The following is a 17,141-nucleotide window of genomic DNA, read 5'->3' as shown; positions in this document are numbered from 1 at the left end:
TCTGGTGTCTGATTTGCAGATTCCATTTTCTGTCTCAGGTGTCTGTGCATAGAGCAAATTCCTGTCTACACTTTGTGACTGCCATAGTTAGCATATCCTAAACTGAACTCCTTTCAGCCTTTCCCTTCCCTAGTGTCTCATCAAGTCTTCTCATTGCTCTTGCTTACAACTTTGCCATCATCTTACTATTTTCCTGCAGTATCTCATGCTGCCAACTGATGTCTCATGAAATCAACACACTGTTTAAACATCTGTTCAGTTGCACTGGTACTTACTACATGAAGCTATTGATTTCCGTATTGACTGTACAGACAGGGTCTGCCTAACTTTCTGTGCCTATAAAGCACATACCGTACTGGGCCTATATCAGTAAGAGTCCTTCCAGATTGCACATACTTGCATCATGCAGGATGCAGGGCTGCAGTAATGCATACCTCTGACGCATGATAGCATAATAGAAGGAGGTACGGCTGAGGCAGGAGGGGGTGGTGGGGTGTGTGTGTGTGAGGAAATAAAGCAAACAATGTTTAACTCTCTGAAATCCCAAATGAAAGAAAAACCGTCAGCCTGTGGGAAGTCACAATTTAGTGTTGCAACTCCTTCACAGAGTATGACAACTTAGTAGCATCTGCATAAATCTAAGATATAGCTGTAAGAGCCAAAAGCAGGTAAGTGTAGCAGTATTTTGTAGTTGTTGTTCTAGGTTACTTTGACATGTCTTTCTCAAGATCCTTGTGCAGAAGCTTTTTGTACTGTTTTTCCAGTACATACTGGTGAACCGAAAGAAAACCTCTTGGTAACATAACTGAACTGTGTATTGTGTTACCATTAGGTTATTATTCAAAATTTCCAGTTTGGGTCTGAACACAAACGATGACTATCCATGTCCTGGAATTCTTCTTAAAGTGCTAAGTTTCTCTAATAATCTTAAAACTGATTTAAAGATGAAAATCTTCTCTAAAATGAAACTTACAAATTAATATAAACTGTACAAATAGACAATTCTCTAATAATTTTTATTTCTTCCTAAGAGACTATCTAACACTGAGATTGTGGTTATTTTGTTGTTCAGTCACTGTATTTGCAAAGTTTTACAGTGAATCTATGAACTTGTCAGCTTCAAATTCTGCTAACCAATGCTATTTTAGGTAGCCTTTAAGATCATATCTTAACTCCTGAAGCCTTTGCCAACTTGGTGTTACATTCATGTGTCCTTCTGTTGAAAGGTACTTTTTATGTTGGTTTGTTGTAAGAAAGGGACAGAAATATAATCGAGACTTTGATCTTTCAAGGACATGACACATGAGTGTTCTCTCTGACTTTTCAAGACTCCTTACTAAGAAATCTCCCTATGGCATTTCTCCTCCAAATGTACCTTCTGCTTCTTTAGTAATATTGAGATGGGCATAACAGTTCTGGGACTGGCCTGGGAGCTCAGATGAGTCTGTTCCTGGCCCTGTCACTCTCCAATTTGCTGTATGATCTTGGATGAGTTACAGACCCATTTCAGTTTGCTTATCTGTGAAATGGAAATAATGCTCATGGAATTTTACAGTAATTTTAAGTTACGTGAAAAGCTGCTAGGATAAAGTTATAGAGATAGGTCTAGTTGAAAATGTAATATTTCCAGTTAACTTTTAGACACTATTGCACTTGAGAAAAGTCCTATAGCATAACATATGAATATGAAGAAAAATTTATGTAGATGGAATATGGTGGAAATTATCTCGCCTAAGAGATGTAATAATTTCTTTTGATACTGTGAACAGGCAACCTACAGTGCTGCTTTTTGGCATTTCATTTCACTTTTAAGTGGCTAACCATGTTCAAACTTTAAAAGACACCGAATTTCAGTTGGGGGAGAGAAATAGAGCATGAGTAATAGAAGGAGGTGAAAATAACCACTTCACAGTGTTTGCATCCACACATGCTTGCATTTTCCTTCCTTAGAATCCTAAAACATTTGAATTTGGGGGTAGGGTAGATATTTTGATCAAGACATTGAGGTGGTTTGGGGTTTTTTTGGGGGGGGGGGGGGGGGGGTTGGGGTTTTTTTTTTGTTATTGTTGTGTTTGGTTTGATTTTCGTTTTGCTGGCCATTGAAATGTAGCTAGCTTTGAGAAGTGATGAGGCTGTTAGGCAGAACACAGCAATGCTGCGCAGTATGCCAGGACACGAGGAACAACATACCGAAAGTGTAAGGGAAAGCAGAATTTGGCCAACCTGGGATCTGGCCAGAAAGCTTGGGCTTAACTGAAGTCAAGAATGGTGTTTGAAAACAACACAAAAAACCGCCATTGCTTGTGCCAGTATGTTTGCCCGTCTCTTCAGCTTAGAAATGGGTAATGGGTTTTATTGTAAAGCGTTCCTTTAAAATGATGACCTTTGGAGCCAGGCTAGATCAGCGTACCTTATGCTAGCACAACCTCAGTGCAATTGCAAGATAAGTAAGGCTTGAATGTTAGGCCTTTGTATATTTGAAGGACATATTTTAATAAATGTACTCTGCTTGCATATTATTTTTCCTGACATCTTACAAGTCATATTGCAGAATGGGGTTGGCAGGAGGAAGAAAGGTGGAAAACGCCATCATCTTGAAATCTGCTATGATTGTAAAGCTGACTTTCTAAAAGCTGTAAGATCAAAATATGTTAGGCCATATCTTTTCTGGAAGGTAGATACAAAATAATAGTAAATTTCCGCAGCTGCTTGCAGAAGTTCTAGTGCTCAGTCAGAGAACGGGAGGACAAATCTAAGCCTTGTTTTCACTTCCATAAATGTTTTCTCTTATGAAATTCACATGTACTAAATGTAGGGTGCCAGGCTGATCGCTGCAGCTGTTTAAAATAGAAAAGCAGATGGAACAAATAGAAAGATTTACCACACAGCTTGATCTTTTCCCCTGAAGCAGCCATCCATCATCAGCGCTGCCGAGACAAACAACAAAACGAGTTTCACCGTCCGAGCTGCGATTGGGCTTGGAGAGGTGGCAGAGCTGCACGACAGCCTCGGGATTGGCTGGGCGGGAACACACCTCTGGAATCTGTTTATTTCCTAAAAATAAGATACAGTCTTTTACATTTCATCTAGAGATCTCTTATCTGGCATTTAATATTCAAATAAACTTGAACAAACACAGTTAACCTCTTTCAAATGACTGTAATACTTGAGCTAAATGAGTGGAATGAATTCAGTTTATTTGGGTTTTTGTGTTTTGGTTTTTTTCCTCTTTCTTTCTTTTTTTTCTTCTGAGTACAATGAGGCCTGTGTGAGTTATCTAGATATGTTGTTTGTATTTTTTTCTGGTATATATGTTATTGAAGAACTTTCTTGCATCTTAACTAGAACTGAAAGTTGTTTTTCAGATTTTATAATGTACTGACTCCAGCTTATAGTGAAAGCAGTTATTATTTTAAAGCTGTTTTTATGTCTGCTCTGTAAAGTTTTGTTTACATTTGCAATAATGTCTTTCATTGTTTTTTTGTAAATAAGTTACTATTCCTGATCGTGTTTAGTGAGCTATGGCTTCTTTTTTTTTCATTTAAATGAATTTAAATAGATGTGGAATTTTCTTTGACTTTTTTTGAAAGATAAGGACTTAAAATGTTGTGAAGTCCTATGTAAAATAACTTCAGATCATAACTGAATGAGAGATTTGATCAGCTGCAGTGAATGTTCCAGCTGAGTAAGTATCTGGCTTAACTGAATACATCAGAACTCATTAACCTACTTCCTCTCAAAAAAAAAAAAAATCCAAGGGAAGAAAATTATATGGAAAATACATATGACTTTTGTTGTGGTTCAAATGAGATGCATACAGAACCAGAAGGCTGTGAAAAGCTAGTTTGTGAAGCAGGAACTTGTGTTTTTTTAATCAAGTAACAAGGGCTTGGACCAGCACTAAATACAGGAATATTGACTGTAGGGGTTATTGCCTTGAGGAAGAAAAGACAAAGATGCATAGGAGAATGAGAAGGGAAATGGATCAGAGGGAAGATTAAAGGCAAGAGAAGATGACTACTAGAAAGCGCTTTAAAGCCAAGTTCAGCTGTTTTAGGTTTTTTCCCCCGAATAATTGTTTTTGCTTCTGGTATGTTTAAATACGGATCAAGTCAGTAGTTGGTAATACTTAAATTGCCAATCAGCTTTTGAATAAGCACCTATATTTTTGTTGGCTATATAGAATTAACATTTCAAGATTTTTAAAAGACTAGCCTTGCTACATTATTGGTGTTGCTTAACCAACATTAAACATTCCATTCTTAAATCTTTGCACCCTCAGTGATGGTTTTATAAGCTTTCACATTATCCCATTAAAATTCCTTGCTCTTTGGAGTGAAGTGATGAGGAAATAACACCTGCACTTATGGAGGAATTACCAGTAAAAGATATTTTAAATTCTCAGATCTCTTCATTTTGTTTGTTTAAATTCTTAACCCAGAAAAGTGGCTGAGAAAAGCATTTCTCAGAAGGTTAAAAAAAATAATTGTAATTCAACAGCTGCAAATGGAGGAGTAGAATGGGTATTGCTGATCTCTAAATTTTTTTGTTAGTTCTAAGCTATATAACAAGCAGAGGTGGCTTTTGCCATAGAGAAAACCTTTTTTCTGGTGGATAGGAATGGGAGAGCTAGCAACGTCATTTCTTTTATGCTCACTTCAATAACTGGTGACTGGAATATGTTTAAATTAGTGCAATTAAGGATAGCTGTGTGAAGAGGGGAAGCTTGTTCACTCATGCAGAGATTCCTGAGGACCTGCTTAAAGAAAAGGGGCTTCTCTGTCTGCTTTCCCCACCCTAGTTTTGTTTCGTAAGCTGTAGGAAGTCATGAGAAGAACCTTTTATATTATAGAATCATATAATAGTTTGGGTTGGAAGGGACCTCAAAGATCATCTAGTTCCAACCCCCCTGCCATGGGCAGGGACACCCTCCACTAGACCAGGCTGCCCAAAGCCCCATCCAGCCTGGCCTTAAACACTGCCAGGGAGGGGGCATCCACAACCTCTTTCGACAACCTGTTCCAGTGCCTCCCCACCCTCACAGTAAAGAATTCCTTTCTAACATCTAATCTAAATCGACCCTCCTTCAGCTTGCACCCATTACCCCTTGTCCTGTCACTACACTCCCTGATAAACAGTCCCTCTCCAGCTTTCCTGTAGGCCCCTTCAGGTACTGGAAGGCTGCAATTAGGTCTCCCTGGAGCCTTCTCTTCTCCAGGCTGAACAATCCCAACTCTCTCAGCCTCTCCTCATAGGAGAGGTGCTCCAGCCCTCGGATAATCATCTTAGCCCTTTTCTGGACTTGCTCTAACAGCTCTATGTCCCTCTTATGTTGGGGCCCCCAGAGCTGGATGCAGTACTCCAGGTGGGGTCTCACAAGAGCAGAGTAGAGGGGCAGGATCACCTCCCTTGACCTGCTGGTGACACTTCTTTTGATGCAGCCCAGGACACGGTTGGCTTTCTGGGCTGCAAGCGCACGTTGCCGGCTCATGTTGAGCTTCTCATCAATCAATACCCCCAAGTCCTTCTCCTCAGGGCTGCTTTCAATCCATTCCTCGCCCAGCCTGTAGTTGTGCATGGGATTGTGCCGACCCATGTGCAGGACCTTGCACTTGGCCTTGTTGAACTTCATGCGGTTCACACGGGCCCACCTCTCCGGCCTGTCAGGGTCCCTCTGGATGGCATCCCTTCCCTCCAGTGTGTTGACCACACCACAGCTTGGTGTCGTCAGCAGACTTGCTGAGGGTGCACTTGATCCCACTGTCCATGTCGCCGACAAAGATGTTGAACAGTGCCGGTCCCAGTACTGACCCCTAAGGAACACCACTCGTCACTGTTCTTTCCTTGGACATTGAGCCGTTGACCACAACTCTTTGAGCGCGACCATCCAGCCAATTCCTTATCCGCTGTGTGGTCCATCCCTCGAATCCATGTCTCTCCAATTTAGAGACAAGGATGTCACGCGGGACAGTGTCAAATGCTGTGCACAAGTCCAGGTAGATGACATCAGTTGCCCTTCCCTTATCCACCAGCCCTGTAACCTCATCATAGAAGGCCACCAAGTTTGTCAGGCACGATTTGCCCTTAGTGAAGCCATGTTGGTTGTCCCCAGTCACCTCCTTATTTTCCATGTGCCTGAGCATAGTCTCCAGGAGGGTCTGCTCCATAATCTTGCCAGGCACGGAGGTGAGACTGACCGGCCTGTAGTTCCCTGGGTCTTCCTTTTTTCCCTTCTTAAAAGTGGGGGTTATGTTTCCCCTTTTCCAGTCAGTGGGAACTTCACTGGACTGCCAGGACTTCTCAGATATGATGGAGAGTGGCTTAGTCCAGTTTCCTCAGGACTCATGGCTGCATCTCATCAGGTCCCATAGACTTGTGCACCTTCAGGTTCCTTAGATATTCTTGAACCTGATCTTCATCTACAGTGGGCGGTTCTGCATTCTCCAAGTCCCTGCCTTTGCCTTCTGAGGCTTGGGTGGTGTGGCTAGAGGACTTGCTGGTGAAGACTGAGGCAAAAAAAAGTCGTTGAGTACTTCAGCCTTCTCCAAATCCTGGGTGACCAGGTCTCCTGTTTCCTTACAGAGAGGTCCCAAATTTTCCATCGTCTTCCTTTTATCACTGACGTACCTATAGAAGCTTTTCTTGTTGCCCTTGATGTCCCTGGTCAGGTTTAATTCTGTCAGGGCTTTCGCTTTCCTAACCTGATCCCTGGCTGCTTGAACAGTTTCTCTGTATTCCTCCCAGGAATGTATCTATATAATATCCATGCCTTTGGGCTGATATAACAAATTAGGGTTTCCTTGGCTTACCAGCATTATGCTTGCATAACCTGAGACTTAGTAAGCCTAAAGTATGAATCTAGGCTTTTGAGAAAGGGTCTAAATTTGAAAGGTAGCTATAGCTGTCTTCTGAATTGCCTGTGAAAATGTTGAACAGTGCAGGCCTTAACACAAAGCTTTACATCAGTTTTGCTGCTGTTTAGCCCCTTTGTAGAATAAAGAACACATCTCTTCCTTTTCTCCAGGGGGAAAAAAGCTAGTGAGGAAATTCTGAGAGTTCTTGTTTTGTTATCTTAAGTGGCACTCTCTTAACCTCCTAAAATATTTGCTGGTACGAAGGTGGTTAGTAAATCTGGCAGCTGGTAGCAGAGAGCTTCAAAAAGTGTGATTGGATAGCAGATGGCATTCTGTACTGACAAATGCAAGGTATTCATGTAAGGGGAAACAAATTCTCATTTTACATACTCTGGTGGGCTCTGTTCTATGTGTTTACTACTCAGAAAACAGTGACATTACAGTAGGTCTGTCTGTTTCGTTCTTGGTCAAATAGCAGACAAAGAATGAAATAAAGAAACATTATAGCAATTAACCAAGCTGTATTCTAGTTTAAAAAACAAAAAAAAAAGGTATAGAATAACAAGAAGAATGCATGGAGAAGTGGAGCAAGGATGATCAGAAGGATGGAAAATATTTAAACTAAACAGACTGAGAGTCAGATTGGAATAGAATTGTGAGGGAGTGGTATGGTACAGTATTAAAATCAGTAGTGTGGAGAATGGGAACAGTAGTTCTCTGTTTCCTTCTCATATGAAAGAATAAAGAGCTTTCAATGTCATTATTGGGTGATAGGTCACAAGCAAAATGAGATGGTTTGGGTTTTGTTTTTTGTTTTTTTAAATAATGCACAGCTAAACTTTGAAACTTTATTTCTGTAGGCTAGTATGGCTGCCAGTAGTTTATACTGGTTGAGACAGCTAGGTACAAATTGGGAGAGCTGTTTGGGAAGGGTGTTAAATGTACTGCCCCATCTCTGGCTCAGTCCAAGTGGCAGATGCTGGAGACAAGCAAGCAGTGCGTTAGCAAGGCAAGTGGGCTGTGAAACTTCTACCTGATGCTGTTCCCTGGGCCTTTGGCATTGGTTGCTGTTTGTGTTAGCACTAACCAAGGGATGACTGTGCCTTTGTCCCAAACGTAGGAGTAGCCCTCCCTCAGGAGCACAGTAAAACCACAGTGAGCCACGCTGCTGGGAAAGGAGGAGGATTGCACTTGCAAGGAGAAAGAAAAAGGGCAAGGGTCAATAATGTAAATGAGGGGACACTGAGTAAAGCATCTGTTAACAGGATTTACCTTGTTGAAGGTGTCCCAAGGAGGTTTGTTAGAGGCCATAAGCTTTTTCTCAGTGCTCTGCGTACATGTATGAAATGAGAAGTGGGGAACAAAAAGCAAACTCCGTAGTTGCTGGGATACTCGTATAGCTGTGACTGTTCAGCAGAATCAATTTCCCCAATGTTTTGGGTCCTCAGGTGGGAAGGGATATAAATAAAAAGAGGAGAGGGGAAGTGCAACCAAAATCTCAAAGTTGTATTTTAAGGAGCTGATGCTTCTGGCGTGAATGAGATACTGTTGTCCTTCCTGCAAAAGGACCCCATGAACAGTCATGAGCTCACGTGTATCCACAGCCTGAGGAAGGACTTTCCAGCTCTTGTGCCTTGCATGCTGTGTATTAGCACTCAGTGAAAGCAACCAGCACTGTTAAAGCCTTAATTCCTATGTAGCTTAACTTAAATTCTTACTGATATTTAAGACTTTCATACTGTTGTGTTCATGTTTGCTGCAGTAGGTGACAAGGTATATGCAGAAGGAACAGGGCAAGAAACTATTGGTGGATAATGCTTTAGTTTGGAACTTTTTTCCTTTCATGGATTTTAGCATCCCTAGAAATGAGTAGTGCTTGTTGGACAGTTTGTTGACTCTTATCTCTGCACAGTTGTGGGTTTAATGTTTGAAGATGCTGCTATTTCCCTAAATCTGACCCAAGTGCAACATTGCCCCACAAAACTCCATCCAACTCAAATTCATGGCTTTGATATCAGAGAAACAATGCCATTTCTAAAGCTAGAGGTGAATGGCTGTGTTAAATTACGTGGGTTTGTTGACTTTTGGTAAGATTTTAAGAAATTGAATTCCTAAGAGAGTTGGTTTCTGTTCCTATCTCAGCCTCAAAAAGCCTGGACAAGTTTTTATCTTCAGAGGTAAATATTTTTAATAAATAAAATAATATTTTACAGTTCTTGGAAGAATTGGTAAAAGAAGAGATTAGTTTTAGTAATTGTGGGTGATAAGTATCTAGAGATGCTGATGGGAAAGAACTTAGTGTTGTTTGGTTTGGCTTTTTTTTTTCCCTCCTCAGGGAGGCTCTCACCTCCCATTTGACCTAAACAATGTAACATCTGTTGTTGTTTTAACAACTAAACTTTGTCATTTTTTTTCTTTTTGATTTGTAGAGCAGTCCTGGATTTTGTCAGATCACCAATTATTTCCAATACTTAAAAGATGCACAAGGTTTAGCATTGTAAAAGGAATCCTTAGATTGCAAAAGGCTCAAAACCCAAGACTGGGATTGAAAATTGTATTCCTGAGGCATAGGGGGCCTTCAGAAGCATAAAGTTATTCATTTTGCAGGTGAGTGTTTCTAGTTTATGAATTAAATGCCTATGGAGAATAAAGTATGTTCAAGGATGTTTCACCTGTTCTTTTTCCCTTGTAAGTAAGTGTAAAAAAGAACACATCAAGCTTGCTACTTCTAATTTAAAAAAAAAATATCAAAAGTTATATGAAAAAAAATGTTACACGTACAGTCCTCTTCCTGGGAGAAGGGTTAGAGAGGAATATGGGCTACTAGCAGCTAAATTTCATGACACTTTCATACTGCTGTAAAGCACTGATGCGCTGGTAGTGGCAGAAGAGGATCCAACACAAAGCAGAACTGAAAGTCTGTGTAGAAATTATTTAACACCCTTGTTTGAGTCAGGTCAATCTGGAATTAACCATTGGTATGAGTTTTATAGTTCCATTTGCATACAAACCATTCAAATAACAAAAAAAATTTCCCAAGAAATACATTTCAGATTTTAGCCATGTCCATTAGATGCAAGGAAACCAGAAATTATTTAATTTTTTTTTACTGTAGTATCAGAAAAGTCTTTTAAGTCGTACATTGTAATGTAGATCAATATGATAAAATGGTAGAGTGGTTTGGTTTTGAAGCTGTTGAGTCTGCTGTGGGGAAACTTCTGTTCCTCAGTCTGATCCTTTAGTCCATTCTTGGCTCCCAGCAACCCCCTGCAATGGAGAGACTTAGAGAAATAAGTTGTAGGTCTTATTTATTGCCTTCTGCTTCTTCAGACTCTAGGATTCATGTCCTACAGATTTGTTTTATTTTCTTTTAAGATTCTTACATTTACAGGTTTTTTTTTATAACCTGGGCAATACATATATGACTGAAATATGTCATGAATTGACAACATTGGGTGCTGTAGCATTTCTTCATATTTACTTTATTAAATAAAATGGAAATGTTCAATTGGGTAACACTGCACACAGGCAAAAACAAGTAAATGTTTAACAGTGGTTACAGTGGTTTGTAGGAATGTGTTCGTGTTGCTTGTAAATGGCCTTCTCTCTAGTCTGCTTTAGGGCAAATGTAGCCTGTATTTTTTTTAAAAAACAAAAATACATATTTGGACTCCTTGCTCCTGACTTGTCTTTGCATTTGTCTTATTATTTTTTTTTAATAACTTAGTTTTAATCTTGGAAAAACTAGCATGTATGAGTTACCCAGAATTAAACAAAAGAGATTTCTCTTTTCAAGCTGAGGAGACAAGCCTCTACTTGTATTTCATCTTAGTACCTCAGTTTAGTGAAGGGGAAAAGATGGAGTGATAGAAAAGACGGAAGGCATCCTCATTCAGGAAAGCACCAATCTATTGTCTAGTGAAACTGAAAAGGAAGTTGCAGCGATTGAGATGGTAGTCAAGAACAGCAGATGGGGGAGGGCAAGTACAGATGTTTGGCTGGGAAAATGGAAAGTGGATTGGTTGGGTAGCTCAGAGAAGAACTGATTAATTCCTTATGCTGAGAGGATGCAGTAGTTTACAAATAATACATTTAAGAGGAGAAAAAGTGGAAAGTTCTCTTGTGTCTAAGCTTCTTCTTTTAAATCTTCAAGGAAAAGATGAAGTTTTTTTTTAAAGTTTGGATTTCTTTTAGAAGATAGAGGCCAAAATTTTATCCTTGAATGAGGGAAATGTTTAGCTTCAATTATGCTTCCTTGTCCAGGATCTTTCGTCATGCAGCCCAGGGAATAGGCAGGGCACAAACATTTAATGAAATCTGGAATTAAATTACATGTCTCCTGGAGGAAGTAGGAACATATCTGTTGTATCAGCAACTAAAAACTAAATAAAGAAATAGATTTTATCAAATCTGTAGTGACTTCAAAGTTAATGTGAACTTAGTACCAATTTCAAAGCTCAACCAAAGTATTAGCTTCATCAGCTGGTGGTGACTATTTCTTAGAACGATGAATCTTAATCTAGAAATGGAGGTGGAAGCCATATAGGAGTTAATTTCTTCAAGCTAGTTTTTAGAACAGCAGGTACAAACCTGTTAGAAGGTGAGACCTGACAGAAGAAATTCAGAGTTTTAGTAACATGGTGTGGAGTGTTTGTATGTGTGTGTGTATATACGTGTGTGTATAAATATATATATATGAAACTGTCAGTTATCTCTGTGGGGTTAGATGTAACTTGTTCATAATACTGCGAACAGTCTAATTAGGGGGAATGGGGAGAGGGCATTCCCCCATTCCTGAATATACCAGCAGTCTGTACAGTGCTGTGGCTAAACTCACATTAACAGCGCTTGCTTTGGTAGGTGAATATTCAGAGTTGGAACCCTGTCTTGGTGGCTGTTAGAATTATATTCCATGTACTGTGGGGCATTATACTTTCTGTGATATCCTTTTTATCTTGTGTTTCTTGTTAAAATAAATCATAAGCCTGCTCTGATAAATGGCTGAGCAGGAAACACCTTGGTACCCTCAGTGCCTTAAAATAAGAGGTGAAAGAAATCTTTGCCAAAAGGAAGCTGATAAATAATTGCCTCTTACACAGAGGGATTGGACTGAGTGATATGATTCTGCTTCAAGTGGAAACTAAGGCAAAAATATGTGAACAGTTTGTTCAGTCACTGTAAAAGCTGCAAATACTGTAACTTAAACTCCTTTCTCTCTGTCTTTAGTTATGCAGACAGGTGTCTGTAACCTCTCTGTATTGAAAAACTGAAAAAAAAGAATGACCCCCCCCCAAAGTAAATGTATTTGAGAGTAAAGAAAGACTTGAAACAAAAAGATAGCTTACAAATCACTAATCGAATGTTCGAGGTCACTAAATCAGAGCTGGAGAAAACACTGAATATGGTTTGATTTGGGAGGAAGAAGTACATGGTTTAATAATTTGACTTGGCTGGCTTATAGATCAAATAAAACATGGAAATCACCATGCATCAAGATAAGTTTTGGTATTTTTGCACCTTCTAGGGTTTCCCCCCCCACCACTATTTTGTAATGTTACTGCTCATAAATGTTTCTGTCAATCTAAAATTTGCACACTACAAATTTTTCTCCATTTTATCCACAGCTATAAATTGTAGCAATAGAAGTACTTTTGTCTTGTCATTACTATGTCCTCACTTGGGAGTTTTATAGCTATACCCGTATATCTTTCTGAATTAGTATTGCTTTGTATTACTGAGGCAATATTATGTGCAAAACCTGCATAGATATGCCCTAACTTTTTCTTGGAAAGAATTGTCATGACCTTTGCTTTGAGAAAGTCTTATCCGTTTTTTGCAGCAGATCTTTTGATATTTGGCAGAGAGAAGTTGAACTACACAAGAGGCCTTTTCTTTTTTCCATGACTACCACTTAGATTTGTCAGGAGTATTAAAAAGAAGGATTTCCCTCTGTGCAGTTACATGCCTGTGAAAACTGCAGCAGTTAGCAGGAATAGGAGGGACCTCTCAGATCAGTTGTGAGAGTGGAGGTATAAGAGGGTAAAACTGGGTTCTGTCCACAAATCTGCGGTCTAGTCACATAGTCATGGTAGATTTTCCTTTCCCCAGGAGATGAAATGGGGGAAGAACATTACAGTTGTAATGTGGGTATAAATATTGCTGTTCACTAGAATTTCAGGAGTCTGAATGCCTGTGATGTGTAAAGAAACTTCTACTCGTGAGTAAAGTTATCCCCGTACCTCGGGGCACCCAGCAGCAGCGTTGTGCTGCAGTGCCAAGGTTTCCAGGATTGAAGCTTAGTGGGAATTTATGCAGGGTGCTGTTTGTGTTTGAAATCATTCATGCAACCTAAATTCTGTCCTCTTGAGTGTTGACATTCTCTTCAATTACATAGAAAATGTGATCCTCACCACAGTTACTGTCTGATTAAATTCTGAAAACATAAAATTTTAGTCAAGGGCAAGTTTAGCATTTTCCCATGTCCAACTTACATCTTCTAAACTTTTTAATGTAGGGTATTATATGGATCAGGGACTATCAAGAGTTGAAAAAGGGAAGTTCCTGTATTTGCGTACATTGTCTCAGATCTCTGGTGGAGCTCTGTTTCATTGTTGTAATCTATTTATGCCTTCCTGCAAGTTCTGGAAATGCTGAAACTGCAGAAAACAAGAGTGTGGTTCTGACCAACCATACAGCAAGTTCTGTTTTAATCACTTTCATGAGCTTTATCCTACGGTGAAAGCTGTGCAGTGTATCTCTTCATCTCTTCATCATGGGGGGAGGAGGGGGAAATTAAGTTGTAATTAAGCCCTATTTTAATATGTGATTTACATATGAAAATCATAAATATAAATATGTTACAACCTTTCCTAGGACTGTCAGAGCATTACGAATCAATAAATGGTAGGCTGAACAGTTTTGCACCAGCAATTAAAATACAAGCCTATCAGTACTGTTTCTTTGTCCACAGATTCAAAATTAGGAAAAAAGATAGGAAATGGCAGTTTGCTGCCCAGAATAACAGTGTCGCAACATGAATTTGATGTTAAGTAGAAAACTCAAATCTGCTCTGGATTCTGGAGGACTGAGTACTTGATCTCCCAGGAATTTTGTATTGGCTGGTTGAGGTAGTTTGACTAGGAAACAGCTATGCACTGTTGGTATTGGTACAGATACTGGGGTAAAAAACAAACTGATGGCCTGACTGTTTTGAAAGTTTAGAGTTGTTCCTCCTTGGTACGTTGCATATGTTCCTAGCTTCCATGTGAAAATTAAGTATTGACCGAAGCAGACAACTCCTGGTTGGCCTGTTCAGCTGACAAATACTTGCCACTAATATGAGTACGTCCTAGCTCAGTAAGGAAGTATTATCCCTTGGGTAATAAATTAGCAAGAATTTCAAATTTCACTTTCAGCTTAAAAAAAAAAAAAGTTTACAACATTTAATCTGAGCTAATGTTAAATATCTACATTAAAAGTGATTCTCCAAAATAGTTCAGAAAGTGATGTTTCTGTTTTGATGTTGTTGGCTGTACTGTCGCTCAGGCTTCTGCTTTAGTGATACTGCATTGTTCTTCTGCGTAGCAAGCACTGTTTATAAGACATCTGAAGTTCAATTCAAGTGTTAGAAACTTTTAAATTCAGGATTTTAGAGGTTTTGATAATCTTAGCACTTTTAGAAGATCATAATATTAAATTGCCACTTGCTTAAGTGGCTGTAAAGTAACTAAAACAGTGAAAATAGGAGCAAAACCTACCTTACAATTCTGTGAAAAATCCCCCGTCTCCTGAACAAACACTTTGTCTCAGTATGCTTTGTGGAGCGTTTATCTCTCAGAATGTTTCCCGTGTTTGTTAGATGGCTCAGCTCCAGAAGTGCTTTAACATAGTCAGCTTGTTCTTTTCTTGTATGCCTTGCTGATGACATTTTCCTCCTCTTCATTATTCAGGTCTGTAATGTGTGCCGTATTATAATGTCTTCTTCTTCCCTGCACATCCCCGATACATATATTTCTTCATATATCTAAACTGTGTTCTGTTGTTTCCATATAACACATAGAAAAAGGTTTTATCTTTCTGTCCTATGAATTCAGAATTTCATTCAGGCAGAAATGGGACTTCAGGATTGAGCTGCTCTAGGACTGTTTTTTAAAGGGCATCTTTCCATATCGCTCTCTGTTCCATGGGTGCCTCAACATACAGCGCTCCTATAGAAACACATGGTAGATACATGTAAGATTCCAAATCCTAATTACTTTATTACTGAGATTAATGTAAGAAAACCATAGGCCTAACTGGTGTTATGAAATCACATTTTTGCTCTGAAGAAATTCAGGATCTCCTGCTATTTTCCTGTACATGACTTCACCCCAAATCACAAAAGTTCTTTCCACAGCCGGCTTCTTGACTAACATGTACCAAACTTAACCCTGTCTGTGGCTGCTTTTCTTTGCGTGTCCCTCCTGCATTCCCCTCCATCTCTTAACAGTCTCCAGAAGCTTGATAACCCTGTAATATAACATACTTTCATTCTTCTGTTTGGGGACTTTCCAATCCCCAGGTCATCATCCCTTAGGACTCCTTTCTGAGTGTTCCTGTCCAAGCTCCAGTACATATCTAATCTATCTATAATTTAATCTAAGTATGTATTTCTTCTAATGTCACTAATATATTTATTCAAGGCTGTAGAGTATGAGTGTATTCTGTATCTCTTTTAACTTAACTTACCCTGACACGTCTTCCAAAACAGCAAAAAAGTCCTAAGGTTCCCCTTTTTCTATTACGAGTAAATAACTTGCCTTGGCTACTCTGGAGTCATGTATGTGTTTGCAGCATAAGAAATCTTTCTCATGATTAGATTTTTAGGAATCCTCTCTACAGTAATGTCTTAATTAAAAAAACTAGTTTTATCTAACTTAAGTTCTGGTTTCCAACCACTTTATAATGTATTCTGACATACAAAATTTCATTATTGCCAATTTTTTGTGACAATATTGTGACAAAAATCTTGCGACCTTAAGCCTGGGAGCTGTAAGTTATAAGCATGTCAGATATGGTATTTTGCTGTCACAGAAAAGATCCAGCTGTACTAGCAACCTTAAATTTTTTTTAGCAGACAGGTAGCGCGAATTAGTTACGTTGCTGAAGTCTTCTGCTGAGCATCCAGTAGCAGCCTTGACAGTGTTTTGGAGTACGACTTGATGCATTGCTGGCCAAAGGAAAAATTTGTTCTAGCAGTAGTTGTTAGGATGGGCTGAAGGTTAAATCGTTATGACAATAACCACACTTGGAAACATAATCTGTTATTGGAAAATTTTCTCCTGGTTGTTAGTATAGGGAAGGGAAAGATTCCTTTGGAACAGCTTGTACAGTAATTAAAATGTAAACACTGACTATATGTAATGTACAGGGTAGATTTAGACATGGATTAATCAGTATAGCAATAACAATAAAATGCATGCTTGGTTTTCGTGAAGTCCCTGAAAGCAAAGTGACTCTGGAACTGCTTTGTCAGGCAAGTCTGAGCCTATAGAGGGACAACAGAAAGCCTCAGTACAATTAACGTGAAACATGTCAGGCAGCCTTTAGGGAAAGTGGAATGTCTTTTTTTCTTTCCAGTCTTAGGGAGCAGATCAGTTTCATTTCTCTTTGCATGTATTTCATGTGCAGAGCCTCAAAAGGCTCTTGAAAAAGAGGCAACTCACCATTTCTTCCCTGATGGATAGTGGGCATCTTCATCCTGCTATGTTCTTTTTTCTCCTTGCATCTTTCTTCTCCCTATGGCCATTTGAGTTTTCTACTTGCCAAGTCTTAAAGCTCCTTTCTTACTTTGTGGAGTTTAAGGAATTATTTTTATATGGCTATTGCCTTTGAGGTACCTGAAACAATATTCTTTCTGCCTATTTCTGCATCAGGTCACTTTTGTATTCAGTCCCTTTGGCTCTCTTCTGCTGCAAAATGCATGGACTAAGAGCATCTAATAAAATAGCTGATGGAAAGAAATGTTTAGGCTGCTAGGCCAGGTTAGAGAATTGTGATAAAATGATTTGATTTCTTGTATATGTAGGTCATGGAGTTTTGTTTTTCTCCCAGAAGCTGAATATAACTGTATCTTTCTGAAAGATCTCTAATCTTGCTTAAAAAATTGAAGCAGTGGTGTCCGTTTCCTGTAGTAAGAGCTTTCAGAGTTTAATTGTTCTTGCTGCTAGGAAGTAGTACCCCTGCAAGATACATTTACATAATGTCAATTTCCATTCATTGTAGTTTGCTGTGAGTTAATGTATGAAT

The 17,141-nt window shown here is 39.2% G+C and overlaps 1 protein-coding gene across 4 annotated transcripts in view; it reads left to right on the top strand.

Annotated features, from left to right (window-relative positions):
* The window catches only part of SESN1 (sestrin 1), an 86,968-nt gene that overhangs the window by 23,623 nt on the left and 46,204 nt on the right, over positions 1-17,141 (top strand). The window contains exons 1-2 of one of the 4 annotated variants that reach the window (XM_075747852.1): positions 510-668; positions 9,284-9,461. The exons of 1 other annotated variant lie outside the window; for it this stretch is intronic. The gene's annotated coding sequence lies outside the window, so the exon portion shown is untranslated. Of the gene's footprint in view, positions 1-506; positions 669-9,283; positions 9,462-17,141 lie in introns of those variants that run through there. 2 more of the 4 variants (XM_075747853.1, XM_075747857.1) reach the window with 2 other exon arrangements.

The sequence above is a fragment of the Balearica regulorum genome, chromosome 3 (assembly GCF_011004875.1).
Source record: "Balearica regulorum gibbericeps isolate bBalReg1 chromosome 3, bBalReg1.pri, whole genome shotgun sequence".
NCBI lineage: Eukaryota > Metazoa > Chordata > Aves > Gruiformes > Gruidae > Balearica > Balearica regulorum.
This window is presented reverse-complemented; position numbering and strand designations above follow the sequence as displayed.